The 9,425-nt window shown below is 42.8% G+C and overlaps 1 long non-coding RNA gene across 1 annotated transcript; it reads left to right on the top strand.

Moving 5' to 3' along the window:
* Positions 1–5,377: 5,377 nt before the first annotated feature.
* Positions 5,378–7,260, top strand: LOC125528209 (uncharacterized). Its single transcript, XR_015611994.1, has 2 exons — positions 5,378–6,390; positions 6,462–7,260. It is a non-coding gene; the product is annotated as an uncharacterized LOC125528209 (long non-coding RNA).
* Positions 7,261–9,425: the final 2,165 nt, after the last annotated feature.

The raw sequence follows: 9,425 nt of genomic DNA, 5'->3' as shown, positions 1-9,425 counted from the left end.
ATTTCTGGATAGCATAAAAGGATACTTGAATAAGAGTTTTTCAATGAAAGACCTCGGTGAAGCTGCTTACATATTGGGCATCAAGATCTATAGAGATAGATCAAGACGCTTAATTGGACTTTCTCAAAGCACATACCTTGACAAAGTTTTGAAGAAGTTCAAAATGGATCAGGCAAAGAAAGGACTCTTACCTGTGTTACAAGGTGTGAAGTTGAGTAAGACTCAATGCCCGACCACTGCAGAAGATAGAGAGAAAATGAAAGATGTTCCCTATGCTTCAGCCATAGGCTCTATTATGTATGCAATGATGTGTACCAGACCTAATGTATGCCTTGCTATTAGTTTAGCAGGGAGGTACCAAAGTAATCCAGGAGTGGATCACTGGACAGCGGTCAAGAACATCCTGAAATACCTGAAAAGGACTAAGGATATGTTTCTCGTTTATGGAGGTGACAAAGAGCTCATCGTAAATGGTTATGTTGATGCAAGCTTTGACACTGATTTGGACAATTATAAATAGCAAACCGGATACGTGTTTATATTGAACGGTGGAGCTGTCAGTTGGAGCAGTTCTAAACAAAGCGTCGTGGCGGGATCTACATGTGAAGCGGAGTACATAGCTGCTTCAGAAGCAGCAAATGAAGGAGTCTGGATGAAGGAGTTCATATCCGATCTAGGTGTCATACCTAGTGCATCGGGTCCAATGAAAATATTTTGTGACAATACTGGTGCAATTGCCTTGGCAAAGGAATCCAAATTTCACAAGAGAACCAAGCACATCAAGAGACGCTTCAATTCCATCCGTGATAAATTCCAGGTGGGAGACATAGAGATTTTCAAGATACATATGGATATGAATGTTGCAGACCCGTTGACTAAGCCTCTCTCACGAGCAAAACATGATCAGCACCAAGACTCCATGGGTGTTAGAATCATTACTGTGTAATCTAGATCATTGACTCTAGTGCAAGTGGGAGACTGAAGGAAATATGCCCTAGAGGCAATAATAAAGTTATTATTTATTTCCTTATATCATGATAAATGTTTATTATTCATACTAGAATTGTATTAACCGGAAACATGATACATGTGTGAATACATAGACAAACAGAGTGTCACTAGTATGCCTCTACTAGATTAGCTCGTTGATCAAAGATGGTTATGTTTCCTAGCCATAGACATGAGTTTTCATTTGATCAACGGGATCACATCACTAGGAGAATGATGTGATTGACTTGACCCATTCCGTTAGCTTAGCACTTGATCATTTAGTATGTTGCTATTACTTTCTTCATGACTTATACATGTTCCTATGACTATGAGATTATGCAACTCCCGTTTACCGGAGGAACACTTTGTGTGCTACCGAACGTGACAATATAACTGGGTGATTATAAAGGTGCTCTACAGGTGTCTCCAAAGGTACTTGTTGGGTTGGCATATTTCGAGATTAGGATTTGTCACTCCGATTGTCGGAGTGGTATCTCTGGGCCCATTCGGTAATGCACATCACTATAAGCCTTGCAAGCATTGTAACTAATGAGATAGTTGCGGAATGATGTATTACGGAACGAGTAAAGAGACTTGCCGGTAACGCGATTGAACTAGGTATTGAGATACCGACGATCGAATCTCGGGCAAGTAACATACTGATGACAAAGGGAACAACGTATGTTGTTATGCCGTTTGACCAATAAAGATCTTTGTAGAATATGTGGGAGCCAATATGAGCATCTAGGTTCCGCTATTGGTTATTGACCAGAGACGTGTCTCGGTCATGTCTACATAGTTCTCGAACCTGTAGGGTCCGCACGCTTAAAGTTCGGTGACGATCGTATTATGAGTTTTTGTGTTTTGACGTACCGAAGGTAGTTCGGAGTCCCGGATATGATCACGGACATGACGAGGTGTCTCGAAATGGTCGAGACATAAAGATCGATATATTGGACTACTATATTTGGATAGCGGAATGGTTCCGGGTGAGATCGGGAATATACCGGAGCACCGGGAGGTTATCGGAACCCCCCGGGAGGTATATGGGCGTTATTGGGCTTTAGTGGAAAGGAGGGGAAAGGAGCAAGGGAGGTGCCCCCCCCCCAAGCTCAATCCGAATTGGGAAGGGGGTCGCCCCCCCCCCCCCCTTTCCTTCCTCTTCCTTCCCTCTCCTACTCCAAGTTAGAAAAGGGGGAATCCTACTCCCGGTGGGAGTAGGACTCCCCATGGCGCGCCCTAGAGAGGGCCGGCCCTCCCCTCCTCCACTCATTTATATAATGGGGCAGGGGGCACCTCTAGACACACAAGTTGATCATTGATCCCTTAGCCGTGTGCGGTGCCCCCCTCCACCATAATCCACCTCAATTATATCGTAGCGGTGCTTAGGCGAAGCCCTGTGTCGGTAGCATCATCATCACCGTCACCACGCCGTCGTGCTGACAAAACTCTCCTGTGAAGCTTTGCTGGATCGGAGCTCGCGGGACGTCATCGAGTTGAACGTGTGCAGAACTCGCAAGTGCCGTGTGTTCGGTACTTGGATCGGTCGGATCGTGAAGACGTACGACTACATCAACCGCGGTCAACGAGGGTACGTGGATGATACTCTTCCCTCTCGTTGCTATGCATCAGCATGATCTTGCGTATGCGTAGGAATTTTTTTGAAATTACTATGTTCCCCAACATGTTTCCCCAGCAGAACAGCTCCGCCGGAGCCCTAGATTGGTTCCGCCAAGGTTCCGCCTCAAGACGGCGGCGCTTCGTCCCGAAATCTTCCTTATGATTTTTCAGGGAGAAAGACACGTTATACCAGAAGATGGGCATCGGAGGGCTTCCAGGTGGCCCATGAGGCAAGGGGAGCGCCCAGGGGGTAGGGTGTGCCCTCCACCCTCGTGGACGGTGGGTGGCCCCCCTCTGGTGCTTTCTTCGCCCAATATTTTTAATATATTCCAAAACTGACTTTCGTGGAGTTTCAGGACTTTTGGAGTTGTGCAGAATAGGTCTCTCATATTTGCTCCTTTTTCAGCCCAGAATTTCAGCTACCGGCATTCTCCCTCTTCATGTAAACCTTTTAAAATAAGAGAGAAAAGGCATAAGTATTTGTGACATAATGTGTAATAACAACCCATAATGCAATAAATATCGATATAAAAGCATGATGCAAAATGGATGTATCAACTCCCCCAAGCTTAGACCTCCCTTGTCCTCAAGCGGAAACCGATATCGAAAAATATGTCCACATGTTTAGAGATAGAGGTGTCGATAAAATAAAATACGGACATGAGGGCATCATGATCATTCTTAGAATAGCAATATATATATATATATATATATATATATATATATATATATATATATATATATATAGTGTTACTATTCATCACCTAGGGTCTAGAATAAGTTATTCTTCACCCGAGGTAATCTTACGATCATTTCATAATTAAATTACGTTTGGAATTCAAATAGTTACATTTCTATTGATTCAGTACGTAAAATTTGACATAAGAAAATAAAAATATAGGTCATAAGACAAGAAAATTTGCAGTTTATGTGTATTTTAGACTATGTTTTTACGCTTGTAATTTTACATAACATAAAATATTATTTACGGCGATTACATATTTTCTTACTGTCTCTTTTTGTGTCGGAAATAAGACAAAACTTACGGAACGTAAATTTACGGTGCATTGATGGTAAAATAGAGGGGGGTGAAGAATAACTATGCCTCACCCAAGGTGACGAATAGTTATTCTTCACCCTAGGTGAGAAATAGTTATTCTTTACCCCCCCTCTATTTTACCATTAATGCATCGTAATTTTACGTTCCGTAAGTTTTATCTTATTTCCGACGCAAAAAGAGACCATAATAAAATATATAATCGCCGTAAAAAATATTTTATTTTATGTAAAATTACAAAATAAAAACATAGTCTAAAATACACATAAACTGCAAATTTTCTTGTCTTATGACCTATATTTTTATTTTCTTATGTCAAATTTTATGTAGTGAATTAATAGGAATGTAACTATTTGAATTCGAAATGTAATTTAATTATGAAATGATCGTAAGATACCTCGGGTGAAGAATAACTTATTCTGCACCCTGGTTGATGAATAGTATATATATATATATATATATATATATATATATATATAGGTAAAATAGATGGGGCACCTTGATCGTTTTGGAAACTGTGATATATTTAATTCGTTTCCTAACTATTCTTCATGCAAGACTTTCCATGCTTACGTTTTATTTTTGGTTCTAACAATTGGACATGCAAGACTTGTCATAGAATCAAACTATTAATGTTGACTTTTTTAAAATTTCTGCAGGTATATAATGTGCGTATTTTTGTTCCTAACTATTTAATACGTGTATCTAATACCTACCAATGAAATTATACGCATACGCATGTATGTATGTATTCAATAATTTATATTTTTCAACTATTACATTTTTTGTTTCCTAATTATCTAAAATGGGTATCATATACTTACTAGCGAATATATATACGTACGCGGGTATGTATATACACAATAATTTATTTGTTGACTAATTGCATTTTATTTTTGTTTCCTAACTATCCAATACGGTTATATAATACCTACGGACAAAAATATTGTAATACCCGGTTGACGTATATAACCGGCTATATGAAAAAGGGTATAAAAATATTATATATACCCGGTCGACGTATATACCCGACTATGTGAATAAGTGTAGGAAAATATTATACATCCAATAATATACTTCAAGTGGAAATACCCAAGGTATCTGCACACTTGCATACCCGGGTGTATGAAAAAAATCATAAAAAATATTGTACATAATCAGTCGACGTATATACCTAAAATAAATATGGCTACATGATGTACGTCTATCTAATATATACCCAACATATTTCGAGTACAAAAACATACTTAAGGTATTTTGGGTTATGTCTAAATATACCTAGTGATTTATTCAAGGTATTAGATACTCGGTGAAAAATAAAGGTGAGCAAATAAAAAAAATGATATCCATTATATGCAAAAGAATACCCGGCTACGTGACGTATGAGACATGCATGGGCTTAATTTGATGGGTATTAAGTGTCCATATTAAGCAATAATTAGCAAAAATTCTTTCCTAATACAAAACTAATTAATTTATCAATTAATGCGAATACTAATTACACGTGCACACATCTTAGTGTCATCCAACGGTTTTTAGACAAGGTGCCCAGGCACTTAGGTGTCTCATACTGGCGTCCTATATATATTGCTTAAGAGTCTCATTAGGTGTCCCATACTAGGTGTATTCTAATAACACCCTTAAGAGTAACAAAAATGCTTATTCTGATAACACTGCCGACCTGACCGTAGCTACAGACTAACCCGAAAAACGAACTGCTCACGCAAAGAGAAAACCTAGCCTTATCTTCTCATACACACTCCCCCAATCCCCTCTCTCTCCCTCCCGCAACCTCCCTCGCGCCGGCGCCCCAAACCGCCACATCCCCTGCGCCGCCGCGTCCTCTCCCCGGCGACTCCCGATCCGCAGCTCCCCCATCGCCCCTGCCTTCCTCTGCGCGCCGCTGCTCTGGGTCGCGGCCACCGCGTTCCACCACCACCAGCAGCACGGCGGCCGTGCGGGCCCGCTTCCCTTCCCTCCATGGCCGACCCTCTCCTCCCCCCACCTTCTCCCTCCCGCCCCGACCGCCAACCTCCAACGTCGCCCTGGTCGTCTTGCGCCCATTGTGCTGCCCCTCCCGACCCCGCGTCGACGGATCTGGGCAACCACGCCGGCGTGCCCTTCCACGAGCTTTCCCGGCGCGACCCCACCACGAGCTGGTCTGGCCCGACCCTGCTACTTCAACAACTAGACGGTGGCGAGCTCCGTTCTCTCCTGCATCGGGGTCGCGAGCTCCGTTCACGGGCTCACCGGATCTCACGATTGGGCGCTGGCGACATGCTCTCCTGCTCGTCCCCCAGTGTCCTCGCGAGCACTAGACCAGCCCCTCAGTTGCCGGCCACAGCGCCCCCATTTCCCCCAGGTGAGAAACCGTCGGGAGAGGCAACTGCCACGGCGCGCCACTCCTCCAATCGCACAACGGTCCCACCCCGCGACGCCGGACTCCATGGCTCTGGCCTCGCCTCGCCCCGGGTGCGGCCACAGCCCCTGCCCGGTGACGCCCCTCCCAAATCTGGCGAGATCGACGCCACGCCGAGCCACCACCATCCGAGCGCGCCGCCCACTGTCGTCCCTATCTCACCCCCCTTCTCCAGCAAACCTTCTCCGGTGGATCCTGCCGCGTGTGCAAGCTACCACAGATCCTGGGTTGCCTCTAGAAACACGTCGACGTCCAGCGTGACTCCAGCACCCCTGTGCACTCCCTCAACAGGCTATCATCCATGGTCAAATTTTGTGTGTTGTTGACGCAGTGCAGAGTCCTCTCGACGCAGTCCATAAGCATTTTTTTTTTCAGGTTTAGCGTTGTGTTTTATCTGCTATTCGTTGAAGTGGAGGTCCTGGCAGATCAATTCAATGCAGTTTTGGTCACAAAATAATGACCAGCCACAGATTCACAATCGCGCTCCAGATCGCCAGGAGCGAGCTGTCCCTCCTCCCCTTGCAGTCTGAGCATCTGCAGACTTGAAGTGCGCCTGGCCGCGCGATGCGGTTCAGCGGCGCATGGCCGTGCAGCCCACTATTTGAATTTTGTTTGTGTTTTGAGGTGGTTCACGTGGCGTTGGCATGCAGTGCGGCACCCATGTGCGTGCAGTCCACGGAGATAGGGGGCAGGACGACGGTGTTTTTTTGTGTATTTTGCTCACGGTTGACATTTTTCCCTTTTTCAGGTTTTTGCTGCGATCCCATGGCCACACAGGTGCAATGCTGTGAGGGCTGGACATGCAGTGCGCCGGGGCCGGCTTGCATTTCATGGACAAAAATGTGGATTTATTTTTTAAGTCCTTCGTCATTGTAATATGTGTACTGTTGATTAAAAAGAGGATCACTGCAGTTCGTTCGCCTCGTCTCGTAGCCCAGAGATGTATAGATGGCAGCTCTCTCAAAAACATGCATTGAAGGAAACAACAAAAACCTTTTTTAGTGCAGCTCACTTGTTTCATTGGCGCAGTGATCTCTCTCCCAGCGGTTCACTATGTTGCCAGGTGCAAAAGCAAATTGGAAGAAGTTGGTTTTTCGTAATGCAGCTCACTCTGTTGTTGTGTGCAGTAGAAAGAAAATTGGAAAAGAGAAATTGATTCAATACACTCACCTCATCCCTACAGTGCATACTCGTTCATAAAAAGCATTATGGAGGTGATAAAAGAAATATAATGTGGTTCACTTTTCATAGTATTGAGGTTCACCAACACTCACATGAAGTGCACTCCATCTCGTTTGGAAAAATTTACGTCGCACAAAAAAGAAATCATGCATTGCACTTTCCCGTCGGATGAAGTGCGGGTTTTAGTCTAAAGAAGTGCACTCCACCTCGTTTGATAAAATTTACGTCCCACAAAAAATAAATCATGCAGTGCACTTTCCCGTCCGATGAAGTGCGGGTTTTAGTCTAAAGAAGTGCACTCCATCTCGTTTGGTAAAAAATACGTCCCACAAAAAAAAAATCATGCGGTGCACTTGTCTGTCCAATGAAGTGTGATTTTTAGTCTAAATATGTGTGGTTTTCTGTCTGATGCAGTACGGCCCGTTTACGGTAGTCTCGAGGTTCACTTTTCATAGTCTTGCGGTTCACCAACACTCGACATGAAGTGCACTCCACCTCGTTTGGGAAAATTTATGTCCCATAAAAAAGAAATCATGCAGTGCACTTGTTTGTCCGATGATGTGCGGTTTTGCGTCCGACGCAGTGCGGTTTTCAGTCGGATGAAGTACCCACGCCGATTTGGGTGTCGCGAAAAACAGAGTGTCCGCATTTCGGTAAATTTAAAACTGCTCTTAAACCATAAGGAATTAGAGAGAGTGTTCTACATGAAAAAGTCGCGTCTCGTCGATATCTTTCCAACGGTGTATCATTTGAATCATTTCGACAACCGGTTTGTAAAAATTTCGCGAAAAACGGCCGCTGCCACTCGTTGTCCGTTCCACGATTTTCAAAATTACTTAAAACTATAAGGAATCTCAAAACCATTTCTACATATGAAAGTTGTGCCTTGTCCATAGCTTTCCAATGACATATTACATGCCTCGTTTCGACAAACGGTTCAAAAACTAGAGCGAAAACAGTACCGAAAATTGCAAAATTAAAAAAAAACAGAATTTCGCGATTTAGTAAATTCGAAACTGCTCTTAAACCGTAACAAATTAGAGAAAATAATAGATATGAAAAAGATGCGCCTCGACGATATCTTTCCAACGGCGTATCATTTGCCTTATTCCGATGAGCGGTTTAGAAAAAATCACGAAAATACGCTCGCTGCCACTCGTCATCCGCCGCACTATTTTTGAAACTACTCTTAAACCGAGAGGAATTTCGAAAAGTGTTCAACATGGAGAAGCTGCGCCTAATCAATAGCTTTCCAACGCTATATTATACGCCTCGTTCCGATAAATGATTAAAAAATTAGAGCGAAAACAGTACCGAAAAAACACTGCGTGCAGTTTTTTTCGACACGAAGTTCACTCGTGTGAGTACTGCAGCACACTTGGTTCAAACAATGACGTGCACTTGCATTGAGCGTGTAGTGCGGAAGTGTTATCAGAATAACTATTCTGATAATATTATCAGAATAGACCGGCTGTATATATATATATATATATATTATATATATATAGTCATATGATTTCTTATGTTAAACAATCCATTCACAATGTAAAGTATGAATCAGAAACTTCATTGAAAAACTAGCAAACTATAATCTCAGTCATTGAAGCAATTGCAATTTATCATAACATCGGAAAGAGTCAATATAAGAGCTTTTCAGCAAGTCCACATACTCAACTATCATTTAGTCTTTCACAATTGCTAACACTCACGCAATACTTATGGGTATGAAGTTTTAATCGGACACAGAGAAAGATAGTGGCTTATAATTTTGCCTTCCTATCTTTTATCTCAAGGGTAATGTCAACAATAATAGTTTATGATAACCCACATCCAATTGGATGTATATATCAGGATCTTTCCAACACAAAGTGCTTGCTGATACGTCTCCAACGTATCTATAATTTTTGATTGCTCCATGCTATATTATCTACTGTTTTAGACACTATTGGGCTTTATTTCCCACTTTTATATTATTTTTGTGACTAACCTATTAACTGGAGGCCCAGCCCAGAATTGCTGTTTTTTGCCTGTTTTAGGGTTTCGAAGAAAAGGAATATCAAACGGAGTCCAAACGGAATGAAACCTTCGGAAACGTGATTTTCTCATCAGATAAGATCCAGGAGACTTGGACCCTTCGTCAAGAAAGCCACGAGGTGC

The sequence above is a fragment of the Triticum urartu genome, chromosome 7A, assembly GCF_056163025.1.
Source record: "Triticum urartu cultivar PI428250 chromosome 7A, HENAU_Tu73, whole genome shotgun sequence".
NCBI lineage: Eukaryota > Viridiplantae > Streptophyta > Magnoliopsida > Poales > Poaceae > Triticum > Triticum urartu.
Note: the sequence above shows the minus strand (reverse complement) of the source record. Positions and strands in the feature narration are given on the sequence as shown.